The sequence below is a fragment of the Carlito syrichta genome, unplaced genomic scaffold (assembly GCF_000164805.1).
Source record: "Carlito syrichta isolate Samal-C Ts95f unplaced genomic scaffold, Tarsius_syrichta-2.0.1 Scaffold315701, whole genome shotgun sequence".
In the NCBI taxonomy this organism is placed as follows: domain Eukaryota; kingdom Metazoa; phylum Chordata; class Mammalia; order Primates; family Tarsiidae; genus Carlito; species Carlito syrichta.
The window spans coordinates 307324-333711 of NW_007259797.1; the positions used below are offsets into that span (position 1 = coordinate 307324).

A 26388-nucleotide genomic window follows, 5' to 3' on the forward strand; every position below is an offset into this window, starting at 1 on the left:
GATGAGTTGGTTGAGAGACTGTTTTTACCTCCGGATTCTCTGTCCTGTTTCATCGATCTGTGTGCTTATTCCTATATCAATACAAAGCCATCTTGGTTACTGTAGCCTTGTAATAAAGTTTAAGCCTGGAAGTGTGAGACCTCCAGCTTTTTTTTTTTTTTCTGAGGATAGCTTTGCTGTTCATGCTCTTTTTTGTTTCTGTATGAAACTCTGTATTGTCTTTTCTAAATCTATGAAAAATGATGTTGGAATTTGATAGGGATTACATTGAATATGTAGATTGCTTTGGGTAGGATGGACACCTTGGCAATATAGATTTTTTTCAATCCATGAGCATGGGATATTTTCCAGTTGTTTGTATCATCCTTGATTTCTTTGCACAGTCTAGGCAAAACTGATTGGAAAAGCCTTGATTTCTAAATAGAATAGTGAGAAGTTCAGTGTGGTAAACAAGATTATGGGAGAGAATTAGGGGCCGAGATCAGAAATATTGAGGTAAGAAATTGTGCTGTATGGTTAGTGAAAATAATAATGCACTTGCTAATTAATAGGTAATTTTTTTCCAGACCACTGGCTTTAAAATGATATATTTTTAAAACTGACAAAGTTTGTGACATAGAGTTTCTGAAATTTTGACTGGACATAAAACATAACTTCAAAGTGTTTGAAGTTTCTTGCACCCCTTCATTAGTTAGCATCACTCTCTAAACTCAACTAAAATTGAATTTATCTTAATTATAAGCTATGGCTTAACTGATGAGTAATTTTAATGTGTTTATTAGCTGAAAAAACACTGTAATTCCTCATGAGTACTCACTTCCAGTGTAAGCATGATTTTTGTGGTGGACGGTTTGACAGCAAAATTGTGGATGAGCACTTATTAGAATATCCAGGATACTAATATATTTTGATGTGATTTTCTACAGGGGTATTGATTTTAATCAACTTTCAAGATCAAGCACCACATTTATTAGGGCAGAAGACCCAAATGTGCAATTTTTTTCCTAGCCAAAAATTGTCTATAACAAATGTGTTCAAATATATTAGTTCTCTATTAACCCAACATGCAAGAACGCATTAGATCATCAGCTTGCCTTGTGAAAAGCTGTGGCTACAGCCTGACCAACCACAGAGGAAAGTGAAATCAGCAGAACGAGTAGCCAATGAGGATGCCAGTTTATGAGAATCGCCTGGTTGGCTGAAACGAAGATAAAATTAAATGAATGCATATGATGTGTAGCATAATTGCACCACTCATGGCAGGAGAATACCACCTTATCAACTGGTGCACTGTGTACATCAGATTTCATGGTGTCATCTGTATCTGGGATATTGCATGGGCTTTGAAGTCCTGGGAGGGTTTCAAGTCAAGTTTTGATCATTTTTTGGTGGTTTTATTTGGTTATTGAAGAGTAGCTTGATTGCATGTATTTTCCCCCTTTTCTTTTAAGCACTGACAATCTTGATTAAATTTCCCCTCGAGGAGTGGGAAGAAAACAGCAAAGTAACTATCACAGCTTCTTTGAGATGAATAGCTTTATGTACTTTGAATACATCATCCCAAAGTAACCTCTCTGGAAGGTTAGTTGAAGGCAGCAAAACTGTGAAGTCTATGTTATGTGTGGTAGCTGGTTTTGTTTGTTGGTTTTGTTTTGGTATTGATTGTAGCAACTTTTTAATAAAACTCAGTCTCAGAGTTTATTTCTCTTTCTTTCACAGTGTTTCTAATCTCATAATCAAATAATACCATACTATCAGCACAGTTGGTTTTTGGTATTTACATTGCATGAGTGAAGGGCTCAATTTTATGATGCTGCTTTATATTTTTACTGTAAGAAACATAGGCCAAGGTCTGGAATAGGTAAAACTTTGTGCTAAGCAAGCGTGGAAAAAAAGTGTTACTTAAGACTTATGCCCATGTGGACTACGATTAATAGAATTTCACTTGCAATTGCCATGGAGAAGTCTACATGGTCTTTAAACATACAAATTACCTATAATCCTATATATTTTCATTTGTGCTCTTCCTAACTATGCAGTAGGGTCTCAATTTAGCCCCTGGGAGATATTTTAATAGACAAGCACTTAATTTATTTCAAGGTTTTGAGGATTTATTTAATAAGCACTTGTTAAGACCAGTTATGCCCCAAGGCCAATGCTGTACTCTGTAGACTCACAGAAGTGTGAGATTAGATTTCAGGGATCTCATAATCTAGTGCTATGCAAACAATAAAATATGGGACCCAGAGCAGAAAGGAACCAACAATGTGTAGATGTCAGGGAAGACAGATTGTTGAGAGCATACTTAGTTGTTTTTACACATGAAAATTCTGTATGGAAGAATAAAATCTTTAGGATTAAAATATATTTTATTTTAGAAAATTGGCCATCTCTTTTTTTGGATGAGAAAATATAGTTTATTTATAAAGTAAATTAGAAAAAGAGAGAGGAAAAAAAGAACAGATTCACCTTTAGCAAGGCAAAGTTCTGGTCATCTATTTTATTTGAGCTTATAATTACATGACTGACAGTGGAATGTAACAGGACAGAAAAAATAAATTCTGCAGAGTGATCTTCCATTATTATGTTTAAAAAACCCTGACACCTAGGAAAGACACACAGTAAAGTGTCATTTCTAGGGTGTGTTAAAAAATTAAATAAAGTAGTTACCATACAAAAGCAAGAGCTAGACCAATATTTTCTGAGAGGATTTTTTAAAATTTATAATCAGAGAGCAAAAATGTGAAGCAGTAAATTTAAATTATATTGAGTTGCACTAGTGTGTACCAGTCTGATAGACACATAAGCACACCATTACTCACACAGAGTTTCCTAGGGTTGCAGGAACAAGTTTAGTGGCTCAGAACAGCAGAAATTCCTTCTCTCATAGCCTCATAGTTATGAAGTCTGAAGTCTGAAATCAGTCTGAAGGCTTTGTGGGAGAAGCCTTCTATGTCTCCTTCGACTTTTGGTGGCTCCAGGTACTCCTGGGCTTATGGCTGCATCATTCCAGTCTCTGTCTTCACATGGCCTTCTCTATTTGTCTGTGGGTGTCAAATCTGTATTTGTCTTTTTTTTCCTTAATAAAAACACGTGTCTCTGAATTTAGGGTCCATCTCCATAATCTAGGATGATCTCATTTTGAGATCCTTAATCACATCGATAGGACCTTTTTGTTTTCAAATAAGGTCATAGTCATAGATTCTAGGTGGATATGTTGGCATGTGAGGTCACAATTCAACTCACTATATACACAAATATGTGTGTGTGTGTGTTTATATATTCATATAATTGATCATTATAATATCACTAATTAAACAATGACCTTTCTGTAGGAAAATTAGACAAGTAGAACACCAGACATTAAAAAAGATACTCTAAGCTGGGCTCGGTGGCTCAGCCTGTAATCCTGAGCCTTTGGGAGGCTGAGGTGAGTGGACTGCCTGAGCCCGTGGATTTGAGACCCGCTTGGGCAGCGAGACCTCATCTCTACAATAAATAAAAAAATCAGCCAGGTGTGATAGCGCATGCCTGTAATTCTGGCTACTCAGAAGGTTGAGGCGGAAGGATCACCGGAACACAGCAGGCGAGGCTGCGGTGGCCAGGAGTAGCCACTGCACTCCAGTCTGGGCGACCGAGTGAGACTCCAACTCAAAAAAAAAAAAAAAAAGATACCCTAAAAGGTTATCAAAGAATATTATGTAATACATATTATATATTATATACAATATATAATATACAAATCAATAGTTATATCTGTATATAATATATTAATATTATAAATTAATACATAATATGGTTTTATACTGCTATATTAAATACATAATTACTTAATATGTAGTTATTTTGTATAGATTTATATTGACAGACTACTCATAATTAATATATGCAAATGTTAATTATACTGCTAGTTATAATAGTGAGAGGACACATTATATAATAAAGTATTATATAGTCATTAAAATCAAGTTTTAGAAGAACAAAAACTTTTTTGAGAAAACATAAAGTTCATTTACTCTGATGTATATATCTGATTTTAATATTTAATTTTTAATTTAATTGACATAAAAATACAAAATTGAAAATGTAGTATGATCCTAATTTTGTAAAATTGATAATTTAAATATATATGCATAAAAAGACTAAAAACAGGCTGTCAAAATATTCCTAGAAATAATCTCAAGAATGATAGAGCTATTCAGAGTGATTTAATTTTATTTATCACACACCCAACTTTTCAATTATTTGTAAAATAAAAATAATGTCCTTAAAAATAAAATAATTATTTGGTTGTTTTACACTGTGGTGGAAAATGGGAGCAATTGCCTAAATTATTTCACATTTGAGGATTTTATCTCTCTTAAGAAAGTTCTACATTTGATATTATTGCACATGAAGTCTGCCTTAAAGTCATAGGAGTTTAAGTAATAAAGTCATGGATTTTGCAGCTGGACCGAGCACGAGATGTTTTCTGTCTAACATTTCCATTTAGATGGGGAAGTGACCCACGGAAGGACCACCCTTCTTGACCCAAGAAGCACGGTTGGAAAGAGGCCTCTCTGCTGGGGTTCCTGGAAAGCTGGCTGTGTTGCTAGTTTCTTGCTACATTTCCGTAACTTACTTGCTTAAAACAGCACACACCTGTTCCCTCAGAGTTTCTGTAGTGAGGAATCTGGGCATGGCTTATGTGCCCTCTCTGCTGTAGTCTCTTACAAGGCCTCAGTAAAGGCGATGTCCAGGACTGGTTCTCATCTGGCAGCTTAACCGGGGAAAGAGCTCCTTCCAATCTCACATGGTCATCTGGTAGATCTGGGCTTTTAGATCAAGGGTCTCACTGCCTAGCTGACTGTTGACTGAAGTCTTCTCAGTTCCTTGCTGTGTAAGTCTCTCCAGAAAAACATCCAGCTTTATCAGTGCCAGCAAGAGAATAAGTCTACTGGCAATTTAAGCCACAATCTGATGTAGCCTGAGAACTGAAGTGACATTCACCACCTTTGATCTTTGATTCAGTCACTGTCAGTTTACACTCAGGTTGAGGGGATTATACAAGGCTGTGAGCACCAGGTGATGGGTTCATCAAGGGGCACACTGGCTCTCCAACAGTCTTGCAAAATTATGGCCAGATGCCACGTTTGTGAATAATAGATCTATTCATGAAATGAGAGGAGTAGGGATCTTACCCTTTATATCTGTGTAAAATCAGTGCTCAGGATGTAGCGGATACCCAGGATATGCTTATATTTTAAAAATTCATTAAAAAATATATCTCGTGCTAATTAAATGTGAGGTGATTTTTTTAGGAGATAGAGATGTATCAGTTAGCAAAACAAATTCCTTGCCTTTGGGGAGCTTACTGTCTAACAAAGGGGATAATGAACTACATTAGCAAGTAAAAATACATCCAGTCCTCTGTATTTATGGGATCTACATCCTTAGATTCACCCAAGCATGGATCAAAATTATTTGGAAAACAAAATTCCATCTGAACTGAGCATGTGCAGACTTTTTTCTTATCATTGTTCACCAAACAATAGAGTAAAACAGTTATTTACATAGTATTTATATTGTATTAGGTATTGTGAATAGTCCAGAGATGGTGTAAAGTATATAGGAGAATGTGCATAGGTTATATGCAAATACTAAGTCATTTTATATCAGAGATTTGAGTATCCAGGGATTTTGGTATCTGGAGCATGCTGGAACCAATCCCTCATGGAAGATGAGAGACAACTATATATTGTATCTGGTATGGAGAATGCACAGAGCAGAGGAGTAAATGACACATAGTAGGACTGAATGAATGTGAGAGAGCTGCTCTTTTGCTATTTCTTTGGGATAATCAGGGCAGACCCAACTGAGGGGATGCTTGGCAGAAACCAAAGGAAGTATAGGAGCCAGCCTTGAGAACATCTAGAAAAAGTTTGTGATGCCCCTGGAAGGTGCTTGTCAGATCTCCAGTGGCCACGGCAATTGGTGGCTGGCCACAGCCCGCTGCTGCTCTGCAATTCGACACTATTGGCACTGACTGAGGGTGACAGGACTCAAAAACAGACCCACTATGAGGAGATGAAGGACCTCTCTGCTGGGCGGGGTGGGCTGGAGGATTTCACTACTGGCCTTGACAAGTTTCTTAGGCTTGCTCCACATTTAAAGATGCTTCCTGCCTCACCTTCTCACAGCCTTCTTCAGCCTCATTCTCCCTCTCAGACACTTCTCCCAAATTATTTCTCGCAGTCATGTTTGCTGCTTCGAGGACCCAGGCTGCTTGTATCCAGGCATAAGTGACTCAAGTACAAAGGCCCTGAGGTGCCTGGCATCTTCTGGGCAGATCAAGGTGGCCAACGTGGTATTAATGGAGGGAGCAGGGAGTGAGAGGCGGAGATGAGACCAGAGAAGCATATGAAATCTTTGCAGAAGAAAAGTAATTGACTTTTTTAAAAAAATTTTTACTTTTAAGGATGTGGGGTACAATTCAGGGTTAAGTATACAAATGTTCATTATGCAGGTACCCTTGTTGTTGAGGTGTGTTCACTCCTCCCCCAGCAGAACCCTAGTTCTACCAATCCCGCTCCTCCTCCGCTGGCAATTTCCCATGACTTACAATCCTTTTCTTAAGTATTATGATAATTGTTCAAGGTCCACTTATGAATGAGAACATGTGATACTCAGTTCTTTGTTTCTCTGATAGATCACTCAGTATTATAGACTCTAAATCCATTCAAGTTGCTGTGAAGTTCATAATTTTGTCCTTCTTTATGGCTGCATAATATTCCATCATGTATATGTATCACTTTTTTTTTATTCACTCCTCTTTTGATGGGCAGCACAGTTGGTTCCATGTTTTTGCTATTGTGAACAATGCTGAAATAAACATCCATGTGCAGGTATCTTTTTCATAGAGTGATTTGAGTTCCTCTGGGTATGTTCCCAGTAGAGTAGGATTGCAGGGTTGTATGGACGGTTGATTTTTAGAGAAACCTTTTAGGAATCACCGAATTGTTTTCCACAGATGCTGTACTAGTTTACACTCCCACCAACTGTGTAGAAGTGTTCCCTTTTCCCCGCGTCTTCTCTAGCATCTGTTATTTTTTGAGCTACTGATGATGGTCATCCTGACTGGAGTTAGGAGGTATCTCAATGTTTTTTTTTTTTTTTTTGAGTTGGAGTCTCATTCTGTAGCCCAGGCTGGAGGGCAGTGGCACATTCACAGCCACCCCAGCGTTGACCCACTAGGCTCCAGCGATCCTTCCACCTCAGTCTTCCAAGTAGCTGGAATTACAGGTGCATACTTCCACGCCTAGCTATTTTTTTATTTATTGTAGAGACAAGGTCTCACCAAGTTGCCCAGACTGGTCTTGAACCCACAGGCTCAGGCAATCCACTTGCTTTGGCCTCCCAAAATGCTGGGATTACAGGCTAAGCCATCCAATCTGGCCCCAGTGTGGTTTTAATTTACGTTTCTTTGATGACTAGTGAGGCTGACCATTTTTTCATGTATCTGTTGGCTGCTTGTATGTCTTCTTTTGAGATGTGCCTATTCATATCTTTTGCCCACTTTGTAATGGGGATGTTTGTTTTTTCTTCTTTTTTGACATGTTTGAGTTTCCTGTAGATCCTAGATATTAGGCCTTTGTCAGGTATAAAGTTGGCAAATACTTTTTCCTAGTCTGTGGGCTGTCTTCTTGCTCTCTTGATGGTTTCTTTGGCTTTGCAGAAGCTTTTCAGTTTGATGAGGTCGTACTTGTCTAACTTATCTCTTGTGGCGTGGGCACTTGGGGTTTTGATCAGGAATTGGTTGCCAGTTCCAATTTCCATAAGTGTCTCCTGCATTTTCTAAGGTTCTTATATTTTGAGGTTTTTTTTTTTGTTTTGGTCTTTGATCAATTTAGAGTTGACTTTTGTGTCTGGTGACATTATCTCATGAGATTCAGACAGACAGACACCCCTCCCCCATGCTGGAAGAGGCACAGACTTGGTTTTTATGAAACCCGTTTTTAGAGGAGAGGGATCAAAAATGTTAAGCAAAGTCATCTGTATGAATTACAGAAGGTAAAGGAAAGGTGTTACAGAGCCAGAAGGGAAGCTGGCAGTCTTCTCGAGAGCAGCACTCAGCATCTGTGCAGGCAACAGATGGAAATGCCCGGTTCTGCGCCACTGCAGTTATGAAGCAGCCCATTAAGGCAGCTCACAGCTTCAGTTCAAAGGGCTGTTGCCACTGCATCTGTGAAAGTGGCGCTACAGAGTGCATTTTATGAACATCCAATCGATTAGCAATGAATGATCCCGCTTAATATGCTAGTTAGACCATTTACTAGAGTGACCACAAATGTCTTTTTCTAAAACTGTCACCGTGTTAATTATTCAGCTGCAACGGCACTTAACATAATGCCAAGCACACAGTGAACAGTGAGAGTACTTTGTTATTGATGAGGAAGATGAAGACGATGATCCTTACAAGGTCTCAGCCAGCCACTCAGAAGAAAGACCAAATGCTCCTGGCATGATGCAGATGAAGAGAAACCAGAAACTTTTTCAGAGGCCTGGGGCTTTGATCTTTGTTTCACCACAGACCCTGAGCTTGGATTGCCTGGACTTGACAGCACTTTCCATAAGGCACTTAAAAATGCTTTCACCTCCTCTATTTTACCTCTATAACCCATGACAGGTTGTCTGTTCAGCTTCTGATAGACAAAAGATCAGAAAATCTTTTTAAACTTCAGAAACAGAGTAATGCTTAGCCAAGCGGTGCAAGCTGCAGAAATCGGTCTTGGATACCATCGCTGTGTACCAATTGAAGGCAGGTGAAGAGCTCTACATCTAACTAAAATTCTTTTTATACTAATTAGATACTCTTCAGAGGTGTCATTACCATTTAAAAATTGCTTTGGAGTGCAGGATAGACAATAGATTTTTAAAGTCTTTTCATTTCTTTTTGCATTTCCCGTATTTCATTGGCACTTTCCTATTTTACTAATGAGTTGTAGAACTTTCAAGGATGCTGTCTCACCCACAAGTTAAAATTCTAAACAAAAACTCAGGTCGCATGAAAAACTTGATTCAGTTACTAGAGACAGACTCTAATAACTAATAATTTGACTGCATGGATTATCACTTGCCAGTGGCTCCGAGTGCCCACACCTTGAGCAGAGGACTCGGTGCTGCCCCAGCGGAGAGCTGCCTTGCATGTGTTAGGGCAGTACGGTGAGAAGCCTGGTGACGTGCTCGTCAAAGCAGGTGGCACAGCTGAAATTCGGTCCCTGAAGCCCCACCTCTCTGCCCTGTTCCCTCTGGGACTTCTTGGCATCTTGTACCATTTCAGCGGGATACATGGCATGAAGGAGGTTTCAGGTTGTTGCGAATGGAGTGGGGATATCTTAGTGGAAGATGTGTGTTTCGTGGACAAAGTAAAAATGACCACTTGCTCTTCTGCAGTTAAAATGGGCCTCCCAACAGCAGCGTGCTTCTTTTCTGGGTGGGCAGGTGGCTGAGGTTTCATGGTGGGGAGGACAGCCCTGACTTACAAGTCTTCAGTGTCTGGTCACTTCTCTTGGATCAGTCATGCCTCTTAAAAGATCCCTCAGGCCCTGCACCATCTGCTCCTGTCTGTTTTACGCAGTCTCACCTTTCATGAGCTGTTCTGCTGAGGACACACTGATTTTCCCTCTATCCCTTGTATTCTCTTTCCTTTTGGCCTGATGTAAGGCCCTTGGACATGCTAGCCCCTCTTGCCTGGAGCACTGCTTCTCCTCTTCATCTCAGTAACCCCAACTCCTTCTTACAGCTTGTAGCTCAGTAACCCCTCAACTCTTTCTTGCATCTTATTTCAAGTATTGCTCTCCAAGAAGGCTCTCCCTGCCCTCTGCCTGGCTCAGGGCCTTCTGTTATGGGTGTGCTCTGCACCAGGGCCCTGCCCCTCATTGCCGGCATCAGTGGTATGTTTCTATTTGTGCATGTGACCAGTCGATTCAATTCTATACCCCATCCTCACTCCACTACAGTGTATACTTAAGGGCAGGGGTGTCCAGTTGTGTTCACTGGTGCATCTCTGGAACGTCACACAGTGCCTGACACAGAGAAAGGAGAAAGTGCTCAATGAACCTTTGTTGACCAAGGCTCAGAAAATCCTTTAGAAGGATTTTCAGTGATTCAGAGCATGGCCACATGATGCCATCAAAAGCATCCTGCCCAAAGGCTCAGGAGCCTGTGATCTTTTCTTAGTTCTGCTATTAATGAGCTTTCAGACATTTGGAAAATCATTTGATGTCTTTGTGTCTCCTCATATATAAAACTGGGTTGTTGATATCTGCTTTATTTACCTTACCAAGTTGAAAGATATATCAAGAAGATTAAAGGCCTGTTTGCATTTGTGTGCCCCAGATATGACTAGGTGAAAAGGGTTATGGGCAGCTCCTCACTTCCATCCACAGTGAGTTCCTTCACATTTCAAAGTTAAATAACAGACAGTACTGAGGGTCACTTTTTCAGATAACTAAGTTATGTTTTAAAATTCCTAATAATGGTTCATTGTGTGCTGCTTCCCCGGATCCAGGCATCGGCGAGGGTGGCGAGACCTTCAGATGTTTTCAGCGTGGAGGAAGGTACCCAAGTACCACCTCCTCCTGGCTTCCTGCCCTCCTGCCCTTTGCCCCCTCAGCCGAGGCCATGGCTCTTCTTCGGGAAACTCTGGGGAGTTTGAGAAAAGCCGTTCTATCTCTTTGTCATTGGCGGCGGATTGCAAACGTGATCTCATTCTTCACTTTCTCCTGTATCTCCGTTTGTCACACGGCTTTATAGAGGCTCCCCCGTGTGACTCAGGGCTTCACCCAGCACACTGGTCAAGGTCACCCCAAAAACAGAAACAGAAGGCTACATGTACATCTTATTGTTTATGGTATTATTCTTATAAATATATATTATAAGGAACGTCTCACATGATTATGGAAACTGAGAAGTCTCAAGACATTCATTTGCCAAGTTGGAGATCACGGAGATCCAGTGGTGTAGTTCCAGTCCAAATGTTGGCAGGCTCCCAAGGAAAAACTGATGTTTCCATTCAAGTCCAAAGGTAGAACAAAGCAGAACAATGTCCTCGTGTGTAGGTTGTCACACAGGAGTTCCCTCATACTTGTTCTATTCAGGTTTTCAACTGACTGACTGGCTTTCCCTACCCATATCAGGGAGGGAAAGCTGCTGTCCTCAGGCTTCCAATTTAAATGTTAAAAGAAACACCCTCACAGACATACTCAGAATAACGTTTGACCAAATATCTGGGCACCCTGTGATCCAGTCAAGTTGACACATTAAAATTAGCCATCATACCACATGATAGGCTTGGCTGTGAAAGGTTAACAAAAGGATTGAAAGCAGAGCCTTGGAAGACTCTTTCCCCATGAGGCTGCCTTGCCTTTTACACCTGTGCTGTCGCCATGAGGACACCCAGGTTCATCTGCTGGCTGATGAGAGACACATGTAAAAGAACTGTCACTCCAGGTATCCCAGCAGAGGCCATCCTACACCAACTGGCAGTGGTCAACCCTCAGGGCAGCCATGACGACAGTCTCTGAGCTGACCACCAAGACACAGCAATGAAGGTTCATTGTCACACGCCACTGAGGCCTTGTGATTGTTACTCAGTGGCAGACACTCATTGAAGCCCATGTTTTCGTGTGCACGCGCATGTGAAACTCCCCACTAACCTCCTGGCCACCCTGCTATTAAGCACCCCTGCCACTGGGTGGCAAGCCTAGCCTGAAAGGGAACCCCGGAGCAGCAGGAGGGAAGGGAGAACAGCTCTTTTGGAGGAAGAAATGTAAAGTATGTAGCCCTCATTATTTAAAATGTGAGATTGTGTAAACAACTTTCCTCAGTAAACAGAGCCTCCCGCCAAGTTGGCTGAAGCCAGGGTTTTTATGTAGTTGGCTGGGGATGGTGGGTGGTTGCACCAGTAGTGACAATGCTAGCAGTACTGAAGTAGATGTCCAAATGGTGGCTTAGGGTGTCAAAGTGCAAAGTGCAAAATGTGGAGGTAATCACTGCATGAAAGTAACTCACATGTAGGTGGCGTACCAGGCTACCCTGTTCCCTCCCTAGATGCAAATGGAGGAGAATACGCTCATAGTGGAAGGCTACAGCAAGTCTTTACTTAGATGGCCAACTGAGAGTGTTATTTTGTGTCACTCTGGGAGAAGCCATAATTTATCCCAGTCTTCATTCTTATTTTCTGAAAGCATGAGGAAGCCAGACACTATTCTGCACATTAACATGACTCACTGACTCCATGGAGGAGCAGCTGCCACGCAGACTAGGAGGCAGTTAGGAAAAAAGTTCTTCCTCGTTAAGGCTTTGTTTTGCATGGTCCCTGGGAATATTTTGTTTTTTTTTTGAGTTGGAGTCTCACTCTGTTGTCCAGACTGGAGTGCAGTGGCACACTCCCGGTCACCGCAGCTTTGACCTGCTGGGCTCTGGCGAGCCTTCCGCATCAGCCTTCCAAGTAGCTGGAACTACAGGCACACGTTACCACGCCTGGCTAATGTTTTGATTTATTGTAGAGACGAGGTCTCACCAAGTTGCTCAGGTGGGTCTCGAACCCGTGGGCTCAGGCAATCTTCTTGACTCGGCCTCCCAAAGTGCTGGGATTACAGGTTGAACCACCAAGCCCAGCGGGAATATTTTCTTTGGAAGATCTGTTACACACTTGTCCCTCCAAGTATGACAGATACATGAATAGGTGGGCACACAGTCGATGCAGACTGGAGGCCTGCCTGGCAGGCTCCTGACAGTCTAACAAAACCAGGAGCAACAAAGGGGCTTTCTCTGAATATCTCTTTCGGGCTTGAGATAACTGTGGCTACCACTTATTATCCTCTGAGACTGCCAGTCCCCTCCTCTGTCCAAACTTTATTCTGTCTTGAATTTCTCCATTTAGATCCAGAGGAACCAGGCTAGAAACTTCATTGCTATCCTCGTCAACTCTGAACTAGTCACAGCTGCTGGAGTGCTAGAGGGAGCCTGCCCTACACTGCTAACATTTTGGGGTATTACAGAAATCCTATCACAAGCCCTCCAGCCACATGCAGCAACATTTGTGATTTGTTTTCTGCCCAATAAGGAAGGTCCCTACCTATTGACTTCCCGCCCCGGCAATCAAGAAGACTCTGGCCCAGGCTCTCTCCACACTCCTGCTCCCTGACATGTCTTGCTATCGCCCCTGCAGTCATGGATGGTATAGCATGCCCCCTTTTCTTGCAACTTAGAAAGAATGCACTATTGCTTTGAAGGCAGTTGTCTCCATGACTGCCATTCTACCATACCTGAATAAAGCAAAATACTAAAGCAATCTCATTCTACATCTGGAAGGAGAAATGGAGTTTATGGACTGCCCCCAAGGCTGCAGCCATCCCCACGAAGTTTGGTGTGCCGAACTGATTAGCCTGAGGCTGCCTTTAGTGCCTGGTGTTTGTTTGGGACAGTGTTGGGAACAGCGGCTTCCTCAAATACGTTAGCCCTTTACTATCCTGCTTTTTTCCTTGCAAACAGCAACACTGTAACATATGCTAAATTTTAAAAGTATTATTTCTCATCTTTTGAAAAGGCGAAAGCGAAAACACATGACCTTGCTCTAGTGTCCCAGGGATACCCAGCGCCAGGAGAGTCGAAGACCCGGGTCTCAGACCAGCGTATCCATGAAACCACAGTGCCCGAAGGTTGACATTTCCTTTTAATTCAAGCGGAAGACACATTCAGACTCTTCGTGGCTAATGTTCTGGAGTCCAAATTTCTTTTGAAATGGTTGAGGTAGCTTTGGCAAATATGGTTTTTTAAAAATAATAATACAAAAATATGAAATTTCCCTAAACATTGAGTGAGACAGAGAAATCTGCACAATTGATTCTGAGTCTGGGAAGAATGCAGTCAAAATGGACCTCAGAAGCCTTCAGGACACAATGTCTCCTTGGTGGCATGGCACTCATAACAGGAGAGGCAGAGTGATGAGCAGCCGGCGTGTGTCCACACAACCGAGGCTTTCAGGCTCTCAGCCTGGACAGTTGCCACACTCACAGTGTGCGTCCTTCTTGACATTGAAGACCTCACCGTGTTGGACCGTATGCCGTACCAGGCCTCCTCTGCCCGGCGTCTGCAGTACAGCATGTTCTACTCAAGAGTCCCAGCCGTCCAGGCATCTGGTTGCCTTCTGGGAGGTGTCTGCCCTACTGAAAGAACAGGAGGCTGAGGAAAGAATAGATGGAGCAGGTTCCATGGGGCTCTGATTCTTAGGGGAAAAGCAACATGACCTTGGCCAAGCAGATCTGTCCGTAAAAGGCGTAAGTAGGGACCCTGTTGTTTCCTACAAGAAGTTTGGGCAAACTGTGATGATGCACTTGGAAGAAGGCCTCCTGAACACGGTGCAAATCCATATCATAAACAAAGGAAGTCTTTAACATGCTTTGTACGCCCCCTACAAAGTGCACTCAATAAATACCTGCTGTTCTGCTCTCTGGAAAATGAAATGATTGGAATTTTTAGCAGTATTTTGAGATTTCCTGTGAGAGTTGATGCACACTTTCTACTAAGTTCAGAGCACGATTTTCCTCTAATTGTTTTCAATATTTCTTTATATTGTTAGCATCTTTCAGAAACGCATTGGCAGATTGTTTTCCTTAGAGGGAATGGAAGAGAATAAAATTCTGTGATTTAATCTTTAGAAAGATGAGAAAACATCAGTAACATCAAAATTCAATGCTCCCTGTTTTAGTTTATACATGTTAATATCCAAATAATGTCCAGAAGTATGTTGCCATATGTTTACAAAACTGAATCATCAATTAAAAAGAGTTGTTTTGGCTTTTGTTATGAATATTATCAAAAACACTTGACATGAAAATTTTGGTCTTCTATAAAGCAGAGTTTCCTATTGTCTGGAGAAACCAAAAATCAGCCTATTATATTCTGGTAAAATCAGAATTTTCTGAAGAACATAGAATGACTGATGAGGAACATATCAGGATCTTGTGCATCAGAAGTGCTTGCCATTAATTGAATGCCTTTGGACTCTCAAAGATCTCAGCACCCCCAAAGCGTTTGTTTACTCACTAGGCTTTTATTAGATCTTTCTTCTCATATAGATTTTTTAAAAACATGTTTTTTAGATAACTCTTAATTTCTTGATTTGAAATAACCGTACTTCGAAGAGAAATAAGGCAAAAGGAAATCTGTAAAATTAAAGCTAGACTAGGAGCCCTCAAAAATTTCAAGACAATTAGATGGATTAACTTTTGATCTACTTTGTTACAAATATTATCTGGTTTGAAAGCCAGTAGACTTCCTAAAGACCCAGTTCGACTCTAGTCATAGGATCTCAGGGGTTAACACCGCTAACACTGCATCAGAAAGGGCTGAGAGAAACCCCTGAGAACAGTGGGCAGAGCAAAAGTAGTTTAGGACTGATGTCTTAACACTTGTCATACTCAGCTAAATCACAGAGGAGGGCAGGGGAAGCACTTAAGGCACACAACATTGCTCTATAAAATGTCATTCTCTGTGAGTCCAACTGCTGCACCTGCCTGTTGTAACCCAAGACTAGTTTTATCTACAGCTGCGGAGATAACTTGATGCAACTCTGGGACTCATTTGCCCATAGCCATCACCCACCTTTCAGAACTTGTCAGCTCCCAAAACTTTCCTAATTGGACGACAAAGAGCATTCTTTCTTATAAAACATCCAACTTTCTCTTTGTTTTTCAGATATGCCAAAGACCACATAGCCTGCGTATGTGTGCCTCAAACTGCAATTCTTTCTTCCCAAGTAAAATGTTACATTTCGAGATTCATCTCTACATCTTTATTTTGACTTCAACGGGTTCAAAAGAATGCTTGCCAAACTATTTGATGTGTTTGATCCCAGGGGCTATGCTCCACCTTCTTGCTTCTGTCTGCACTCATGCCTGCCTGGTCTGTAGCTCCATTTTCACCAGCTCACTCACCCATGATGGCTTCCTCTCAGTAAGTTATTGAGAGAGGGCTGCTGCACATTCTGTACCTCAGGGTGACAGCAGCTCTCAAAGCTCCTCACCTGACCTTGCTGGATGGTTTTGTTTTGCTTTCTTCTTGTCTTCAAACAACATCCTGGTTTTGAGGTTCTGTTGTGTAAGGACAGGCAGTGTAGATGGTGGAATGGACATGGGCGTGGGTGGGTGGCAGGTTAGCTGGTTTGTAGTCTTGGCTTGGAAAATTCCAGGTTGTTTGGCTTTGAAAAAAACGACTCCACGTTTTTGGGTTAGGGTCTGTTTCTAGTCACTGTGATAAAGAGATTTCAGATCAGTCAACAAAAGCTGTTTGTCCTGAGGATGACCACTGAGTGGGAACTGAAATCACAGGGTTTCAAAACTTCTCTCATCTGGGCCTGTGTGTCCCCTGGTAGGGAAGTACTGCAGTAATTGACTTCCTGCTGTGACTGCGGGTGGCATTGGCTATGGTGGAGTTGCCAAATGAATTATTTATGTGAAATCCAGATATCAGCTGGGATCTGCTGCTTCTATGAACCAAATAAAAGAGACTGGATAAGTAAGTCACTTCCTATAGGAGCTGCATTCATGGTTTGTATCATTTTCTTGTGCGTGCTAACTCTGTTTCACGTAACATCTATCCAGGAAGAAAACTCCACCTATTCCTTGATTTTCACATAAAACCTACTCTCCCAAGGCAAGCTGCATAGAGATTTGAAGGAGACATAGAAGTGATTATTTTGCAGAAAGCCATGCACTTTTAGTAGATATTAGATGCTGCTGTTCTTAAATTCCCAATTCCCCACGAAAATCTGTATGTTCTATGTTCTTAAAATGGAACTTAGTAAAAGTGATTTTTCCTCATAAATGGAGCTAATAAAAGGACAGTTGAGATCTTTTAAAATACTGTCTAATATAATAATCACTATTTTAGAAGTCTTATTTGTTTTTTCATTCACAGTTGAACTTATTCATTTTAGGCTTTCTTAGCTTGGCCTCTACAGAAGGAATTCTAAAAACAATTCCGTGTTGCCTGTACCCTCAAACACACAGATGAAGGATTCCTCCAATAACTCAAGCCGAAGGTTTTTGCTTGTGAGTCATCTGCCTTTTGAAACCAGCTCTTTGGCCCTCTGTGTCTCTGTGGGGAACTGTCCTTCGTGTGTTGTTCACCCAGAGTCACTAGTGTGATCCCTCTTGAGAGGGAGAGGAGCTATTCCCGGTATGGAAAAGCCAAACTGCACAAAGCAAATCCTAGTTCACAAGAACGTTCTCAAGTTTTGCTTGGGATTTTCCAATAAACACCACTGAAATTTATAAACAGAAGAAAGGAACACAGAAAGGAACCTCCAAACCTAGAAAGGAGTCTTCTCCCTGCTAGTAAAATATTTCCCAGATAAGATCACAACACCTGGAAAATTGCTTGAAAATGTATGTTTTAGGCAATTTTGGAACAGTCTAGACTAGATGAAGTGACTTGGGTAGACACTCCAGAAGGCATAGCTGAATACATGTGTGTGTGTGTGTATATATATATATATATATATATATACACATACATATACACACACACACACACACACACACACACACACCCCAAAACCTGACTCATTTGACCATTTCTTTGTTTATCATTTAGCAAACCCTAATAACAGTAAGTTATATATAATAACCCTTAATGACATTCCATGTAACTTGCTGAGCTTTTGTTATGTTCCAGGAAGTGAGTTAGGTACTGAATACAAACAGCTGAATTTGCCATCCTTTCCTAAAAGTCGAATATGGTCTGCTTTGAGCTTGAGCTCTTGTGTTGAAGTGCAGCTGACATTTTGATAGATATTTCCCTCTGTTGATTCTCCGAGTAGCTGGTAATGTAGGCTGAACATAGCAGTTATGAAGGACCTGCCTGCCGTGCTGTAGAATGTGAGGAATGCTTTTCTCTATGAACTGGTTCATTTAGGACCACTTTTTTTTTTTTTGTATTTCCATTTGTCTATTATTCGCTCACCGGTTAACAAAAATAACCCTGGCAGACACCTGAGTTCACCCTTCTAATAAGCCTGCTGATCTGGTCTTCCCTGCTGCCAGCATCCCCACCTTCCACAAAATGGGTGGCCTTTGTCTCCATTCCACCTCATAGACAGGGTAATTTAAAAGCCCAGAGGAAGTTATTTGCTTCTTTGAAATGCTTTCCAACTGCATAGATCTCATGAATCAGATCCTCCATGCAGATGATGCCATATTTACCAAGAGATCGGGCCATCAAACCATTATCTGTCAAGGCAATTCGCTTCTTATTAATTTTGCCATAACTACGCTTGTAGATTAGTTCATTTACAGACTTCAGGTTTGGGTCCCCCCATGCAATGTACGGTTCTACAATCCTCAGCATGCTAATTGAAGCCTTGTTGAGCTTAACAAAGGTTCCGTTGAAGATCCGACGAAGGTGAAGAAGCTGCAACACCTTCCGGGCCTTTGGGTTCACACCATTGGTACCTCTGATCCTGATGACAAATGCCAGTTTGGGTTCTGCAGGTCCATAGAAGTTGCCAGCTTTTCTTGCCATCCTGGCCATTTTAATCTCAGTTCTGTACATCTGCCTATATATTTTGTGATCGTGCTTAGCTTTTTCATAGATAAGCTTCCTCCTTGCCGTTCAAAGCATTTTTGGGGCAAACTTCTTTCTCAGGCGCTTTATCTTCAGCTCTGCGAAATTCCTTTGCTTTTTCTTAAGGGTTTCTGGCACAGCAGGAACCCTCTTTTTCTTCTCTTCAACACTCTCCATGGTTCCAGTCGGAAAGGAGGACGAGGACCACTTTGAATGGGAAAGTTCTCTTCCAATCCGGGGAATCTGACGTTGGAGAGTGGAGACAAAGAGACAGTGGCGGGGTGGCAGCACTCTGCTCAGTTCCCCGTCACAGTCTCTGGAGACACATTTCCGCTCTGCTTGAGACTGCGTCTTGCACCACCCTTCCGCCACCCACTGATCTTCTAAGTCCTGGAAGAGTCTAAACCTTTTTCCATTTTAGGGCCGTTTGTTTGCATTGTTTCCTCAGCTTCAGCTTTACTCCCTCCTGAAATTTCAGTGGAAAACTTCTCACTCTTCAGACCTGAGCTTCTGAGAGGCATTTACTGGATCTCCAGCCATGGTTTTTGTTTTTTGCATAGTGCTTTCATCAATTTTTATTGATCATTGGTCTACGAAATGCTTATTTTTTCTTTTTGTATTGTGTCTTCCATTAGAATACAAGCAACATGAGGGTGGGGCTGGGGCTGGCTTATTTACTGTTGTATTTCCAATACCTATCAGTAGGCATTTAATAAATAGGAACACAATATACTAAATATTATCATTTATAATATATTTCACTTTTTCTTCCCATAGTTTTTGTTCCAAAATTGGCATAAGTGTGTGTGTGTGTGTGTGTGTGTGTGTGTGTGTGTGTGTGTGTGTGTGTCTTTAGGTTAGCATTGTCCATGAGATGAATACCTTGCTCAGTGCATGGCTCTGGGTTCACCAGGAAAACCGTGCGCGTGTGTGTGTGCGCGCGCGTCCGCACTTGCGCACGCACTCGCTCGCTGTGGTGGGGTTCTTTTAAGAAGCTGGTTCAGCTGATTGTGGAAACTCCAATGCAAAACATGTAGGGTGTAGGGTAAACCATCAGATTGGAGACCCAGGACAGGGCCTGCATTGCACCTTCAGAAGGCTATTCCCTGAAGAATTCCTTTGGGACTGGGGAAGGTCAGTTTTTGTTGTATAAGGCTTTGAACTGACTGGGTGAGGCTCATTCACATTATGGAAAGCAGTTTTCTTAAAGTTCACTGATTTAAGTATTAATATTATCAAAGACACCCTCACAGAAAGATAGCATGTTTATAATGTTTGACCAGGATAACATCTGACCACATATCAGGGCACCAAGGCCAAGAGGACACATAAAACAAACACGCACAGTCAGTCTGTAACATTAATATTCACAGAACTGTCCTGAATCAGGACACAAGATTGTTCAGGTGGGATTAGGTGCTTGTCCTGTTTTTGCAAGATCTGTGACTTTTAGCAATCTTGAAATATCTGAGATTGAGATTTCTTATAATAAAATAGTCAGATGTTGTCAAAGTATAGTCACAGGGTAAATCAGCCTGCACCTGCTTGTGTGTGGTAGTACAGGCAGAGAAAGGTCTTCACAGGCGAGCATTTGTGATCAATTAGATTCTAAGGAGCTAGCTTTGAACTCCAAATGAGCAATATGCTATCTTGCTCCCAAAAAACTTCATTTATCTCATTTGTAGATTTGTATCACAAAAAATACATTGAATGACTATGCTATGTTTTCAATTTAGTCAAGAAAAATGTCGTGGGAGTTTGTTTTATCTCTTTTATTTGTACTTATACAATACTTCTGATTTTTGTCTCTTGACAAAACCTAAAATAAAATCTAGTCTTTTATAGAAAAAATTAGCCAACCTTGGTCCACAACATGTGAGTGGCCTTGAGTCATGACTTTCTGTGTGCCTAGGTTCTCCAGGAAATGTCACACACTATAGGATCACCTGCCTGATGAGTCTCTTGTAAACATTTTATTGAAGGAGCAGTGTCTTAGATCAGGTGTCCCAAACCCTTGGGTCATGAACCTGTACCAGTTCGTGGACCAGTCTGTGGCCTGTTAGGAACCTGGTTGCACAGCAGGAGGTGAGTGGTGGGTGAGGGAGTGAAGATTCATCTGTACAGCTGCTCCCCATGCTCATATTACTGCCTGAGCTCTGTCTGCTGTCAGATCAGCAGTGGCATTAGATTCTCATAGAAGCATGACCCCTATTGTGAACTGTACACACAAGGGATCTCGGTTATGTGCTCCTTATGAGAATCTAATGCCTGATGATCTGAGGTGAAGCTGAGGTGGAGATGCTAATCTTGGGAAATACAGAGTAACATTAGCAGTGAGGTTTAACTGCACCGAGACCATAATGTCAATTGCTGCAGATTCATATCAAAACCCTATCAGTGAGTGGCAAGTGATCTAAGACACTGCTCCTTCAATAAAATGTTTACAAGAGACTCATCAGGCAGATGATCCTATAGTGTGTGACATTTCCTGGAGAACCTAGGCACACAAATGGATATGCCTCAGTTGTACAGCTGCATCTGGTGGCAGGGTTTAAGTCAGATTCTGACATTTATTTTAGTCTGTGTGTGACCTGCCTGTTATTTTATTTACCACTTCCATCTGTGCCTCTTTTTAAATAGTGAGTTGTATAATTATTTCATTATATATTACAATGTGTGTGTATATATATATATATATATATATATATATACACACACATATATATATACATACATATTACAATAGAAATAGAGTGCACAATAAATGTCATGTGCTTAAATCATCTTGAAATCATTCTCCCACCTCCATACATGGAAAAATTACCTTCCACAAAACCAGTCCCTGATGCCAAAAAGGTTGGGGACCACTATATTTGATGAAATGGATTTTGAGGGATTTTAAAACGTAAAGTGATAGGGAAGTGGGAAAAGACTGGCCACGGGGCTGCAGACAAACGTCCCTCTATGTCAGCTCTAATACTGTACCTTTGCATCCTCTGACATGTGAGGTCAAGCCAAGGACATCACCGAGGTGCTCTCAGCCTGGGGACAGGGCACATTGTGTGCGACCTGCCTGGCTCTGTTCCATTTTCTGACTGGTGCTCAGACTTATACTCACCTGCTGTTTGCAGCATCCCTGTCTTTGGATTTGGTGCTGTTCTTTGAGTTACTCTTTGGCTGCAACGCAGCCTTCCCTGACGTGACATGGCTTGGACTGTGCCATTTGGGCTCTAACTACTCCAGACCCCAAGAACAGTGCTCCTGGTCCCAAGGCTAGCTTCTGGCTGAAACCTCTCAAGACACTCCAAGGCTTAGTCCGGCTCAGTCGTGGTCTAGCCCAGCCTCTCTGGGCACGTACCTCTCCCAGACGCCCCACACAAGGGAATTAAGCAGAAAGGAAGCCTGAGAGAACCTCTTATTTGAACATGTGCCTTTCCAGTACAAGCTGTTCTTTTCCATGTCTAGTTTATAAGCTAGAGAAGGAAAGTGCCTAAATTTCACCAGGCACTGTGCTACCTGCGCTGTGCAAATCAGCTGTTTGTTTTCACCCTCCTGAGATTCATAAGTGCATTTCGTACTCACAGAGCCATTCCACAGTTTGACACTAAGCACCCGTATAGTCAATGTTTAGAGTCAGTGAAAAGAGAATTTTTACAAACGTCTTAGGAGATGAATCAACTAGTGTGAGAGATCAACTTGCATTGTGCTTTACTTTTTCATTGTAGACTTTTGCTAACTTGATCCCATTACAGTTTTGAACTGGGAAGTAAGCCCAAGGCACAAATAGCTGGGGAAATGTTTTGTTTTGTTGAGTGTTTTGGAATCTGGATGCTTAACAGAGGTTTGCAAAATCCTGTGAAATTTATCTTTATTTCTTTTGCATTTCATTTGTCTTATATTTTCTTTCTGTTTCCTTTGGTCTTATTCTCAAGCCTGCACCTCAGACTGGACCACTTAGCTCTGTCATCAGCTGGAAGTCTCAGGAACCAGCCATCCCATAATGAAAGTGTGTTTGTCCTGCCCAGGGGACGCTGCTCTGTCTTGGAGACCCTACTGGACACAATGAGGCTCCTAGGGTGTCCTCCCACTCAAATCAGCCCTGGAGCATGTGAGAAAAAAAGCAGACAGTTAAAGAAAGTAGAGAAATTATGCCTGGACTTCCCACACTGGAAAATATCTAAGAAAGGTGGGTGGCACTGAGGGGTGAACAGCATCTCCTGGAGTTAGAGAACTCTCCAAGATTGGAGCAGAAACTCAATACTGCACATTTGAGACAGTTATGTCTACAGAAATGTTTTGCTAGGGGAAAGGCCTGAGTGTTAGTTTTGTTTTCTGCTTCTCAAGTAGATTTGGTTGATCCTTTCAATTGCAGATTTTTCTTCAAATGTTATTTGTTTTGATTTTTAGTTCCTATGTGCACTTAGAAAAAAATGGGATAAATAAATCCAGATACTAAAAATGTTTGCAGTTAATTTGCATCAGCGCTAGAGTGATCCAAAATTCTGAAAGTGATTGTATTGTCTACTTCACATATGGATTTAACTCTTTCTATATGAATGTATCCTAAATTGATCTTAAGGGAGAGTCTCTTCCCAGGGCTTTGGTTGGGTGTCTCATGCTCTACAAGACAGTGGCTTCTTACCTTCAGTTTAGATAGATTTGCCCAAAATTTAACTCCTTGTTGCCTCCATTAAGTGGGCCCCCATCCAACTCCCTTCCTTCTTTCAATGACACCATAATTCTTTCAGTTACCTAGACCCTAAAGCTGGTGCTCTTATTGGCTCCTTTCTGCTCTCTGTCTTCCATGTATTTATGTTTCCAAATCATGTGAATTTGTCTCTGAGCCTGCTGCTGTTTCCATCTCCATCATTGCTCTTGATGGATGACTGTCCCACCATGATATGCATGAACTGTTCTTGCTTTCTTCCCTTCTCACATATTCTAGAGTTTGATCCACACTGCTTTTGTACACATGATGCATTATTTTCCTCATTTTACAGATGAGTCAACTGAGACACAAAGGGCTTGATGGAATTGTCCAAATTATACAGAGTTAAGTATTAGAACCAATACTAATACCCAGTGCCTGAGGAAGTAGTCTGCTGGTTTCCTGATGCCAAGAGCATCTTCTCTTCAGTAGTCCTTGCAGACTCTTCATACTGTTTACTGCTCATAGACAGGAGCTACAAAAAAGGCATTTGTTACCTGCGGAAATGAGTCAAAGCTCCTAGGTTGCCATGAAATATCCTCTCTCATCTGTCTGATTTACGTGTCTGGTCTTCTCTCACTCTTTCCAGTTACTGGGAAACTCTGCTTCAGCAGATCATCCGATTTTTGTTCTCCAGGAACACCTGCACGCATCTCCTCCAGGCTTGCGACCCTGCAGTTCCCCTGCCTGAGCTGCCTTCTTCCTCCTGTTCAAGCCCCTTGTTCTCCATGGAGCCCTACCTGTCTGCTCATAGGGATCACGTGCTGCTTTGAGACAAGCATGGTGCTTCGTTCTGTTTCTTTACAGAAACATGCAAAGACTACATTTCCCAGAATCCCTCTTGGTGACATTGGGAGTTTGTGTTCTGGCCAAGATTGTGGGAGTGGCTGACGGTAACATACTACTCTCTCCTGTCTTTCTGTGAGGACCCAGGAAACTATGTGATCCAGATAGCGGTTGTAATATGAAAGCAGCTCCTAACTCCGATTACCTCTTGTAGGAGACCCACCAAAGAGGGCCATTGAGGGTCAATGATTTTGCATGAAAAAGACAAGAATTATATTGTAAGCCACTGAGGATTTACTGTTGTTTATTACAGAAACTGGTGAGCATTGTCCTGACTAATTCAACAAGCCTAGTTTCTCTCTCTCTCTCTCTCTCTCTCTCTCTCTCTCTCTCTCTCTCTCTCTCTCTCTCACACACACACACACACACACACACACACACACCTTCATCTGGATTTTAGAGTTGAGGTTTGGAATGCCACTTATTTTTTTAATCTTTTCTTCCCTCCTCATTTTTTCCTCTCTTTTCCTTTATTTTATTCATTCCCATTGAATACTTTCTTCTTTCATTACATTTTATTTTTTTCTCAGTTGTATTGAGAACCTTATTTAATCCTAATTGAGAAACTACCAGGGGACAAATTCTGCTAATTGCAGAAATCTGATAAAACCTGATCTGGGCTCTCAAGAAAGTAACTGCTTAGTTAGAATCTCATAGTCTATTAGTTCCTAGAAATCTAAACTTTTTGTTCCTCCATAAAACTTAACTCAATTTTCTGGGCAAAACAGATACTCAGACACTGGTCACTGGATGAATTTGGGACTTTCCAGGTTCTCAAGACCTCACTGGTCTTGAACAATGCTGTAGGAATGGTGGAGTTGGGGTCAGAATTTATTTTGGTCTCAGATAGCCCAGATGGTCATTTCCTGGGTAATGTAGTTAAGCTCTTGCAGTCCTATAGGCTGCAGCACAGGGGAATAGAAGATAATGCTGCTTTAGAAAACAAATTTGGATAAGTATTGCATGTTATTTGCACAGCAAAGAGCTATCCTAGGGATCCCGACTTTGTGCTCTGTGAGCTTCCAATTCTCTGGTAATCTGGTAATCAGATAGTGTAGATCACCCTGTTTTCACCAATTGCTAGTTGTACTCTTCCAAAGCATCATGAGATTATGTGTTTGGCCATTATTTTTGTTCACATACTTTTGCCCTGACTGTTTTTCACCATTATGATGTCAACCTCCATTTTTATGTTGAGGGTACAGTTATATCTGTCTCTGATTTTTGACATCCTTTTTCTTTGTCTGGCAGGCATTAAATCATTAATGTTTCAAAATCACATACAGCTAAAACAGAATTTCTAGTGATGAACTTCTAACAATTGCAGAGACAATCCAGTCCTCTCTCTCTCTCTCTCTCTCAGGTTTTTACTACCTCCATTTCACTTCAGACAAGTAGATACCTGTCTGTGGGAAGGGTGTAGGAATGGTAGAGTTGGAGTTATCTTTGACTGATAATTGTTCCTCCTGATCTTGTATGTATGAAAATCTGTCTTTTATCATGGAACAGTTAGAATGTAGGCATTTCTCTCCATTACTGATGCAGGGCACTTTTCAGTCACAATTTATATCTTTCAAATTAAATTACTGAGAAACCCAGCCCTTCCTGCAGGTTGGCTCTCTCAACAGTGAAGCCCGCACTGACTGTGCTGCTTCGTGTTTGACACTCACAGTATATCACTGTACTGCTGGCTAATTAGCAGCTTTTTCCTCGGCCTTAGTTTTCCACCGTGGGGATTTTTGCACAACTTTCTTTCAAGGCGAGCTTCCTTCTTACCTTACCAAGCAGCCTAACCGCTGAAGTTTATCTTTCTCAGGGGAGACATTGCTGACACCCCCACAGGAATTCTAGAGTGACTTACTGAAGAATTTAGGAGAGAGTCCAGTGAAAATGGGAAAGAAGAAAATAAGAAGCCACCTATTATGACACTCACATACTAGGTGACAGACATAATGGTGCCCTTTGAGTATCTTATTTAATTCTCATTGCAACTGTGTGAGTAAAATCAGATGAGAGGACTGATTATGAATTAATAGAACTTACAACTTGCTCAAGGCCATATAGCTAAAAAGTGGCAGAGATGGATTCAGATACATACATGTCTGACTCTGACATGCTGGCTTTGGTCACTATAAGAGAATAAGAATAGTAACACACACACTCATGAAAATGATGGGAAGAACCTTAGAAATTACTGAGAACGTGGGAAAACGCAGAGCGAATTT

The 26388-nt window shown here is 41.5% G+C and overlaps 1 pseudogene; it reads right to left on the reverse strand.

Moving 5' to 3' along the window:
• Positions 1–18012: 18012 nt before the first annotated feature.
• On the reverse strand, positions 18013–18786 carry LOC103275749 (annotated as a pseudogene).
• Positions 18787–26388: the final 7602 nt, after the last annotated feature.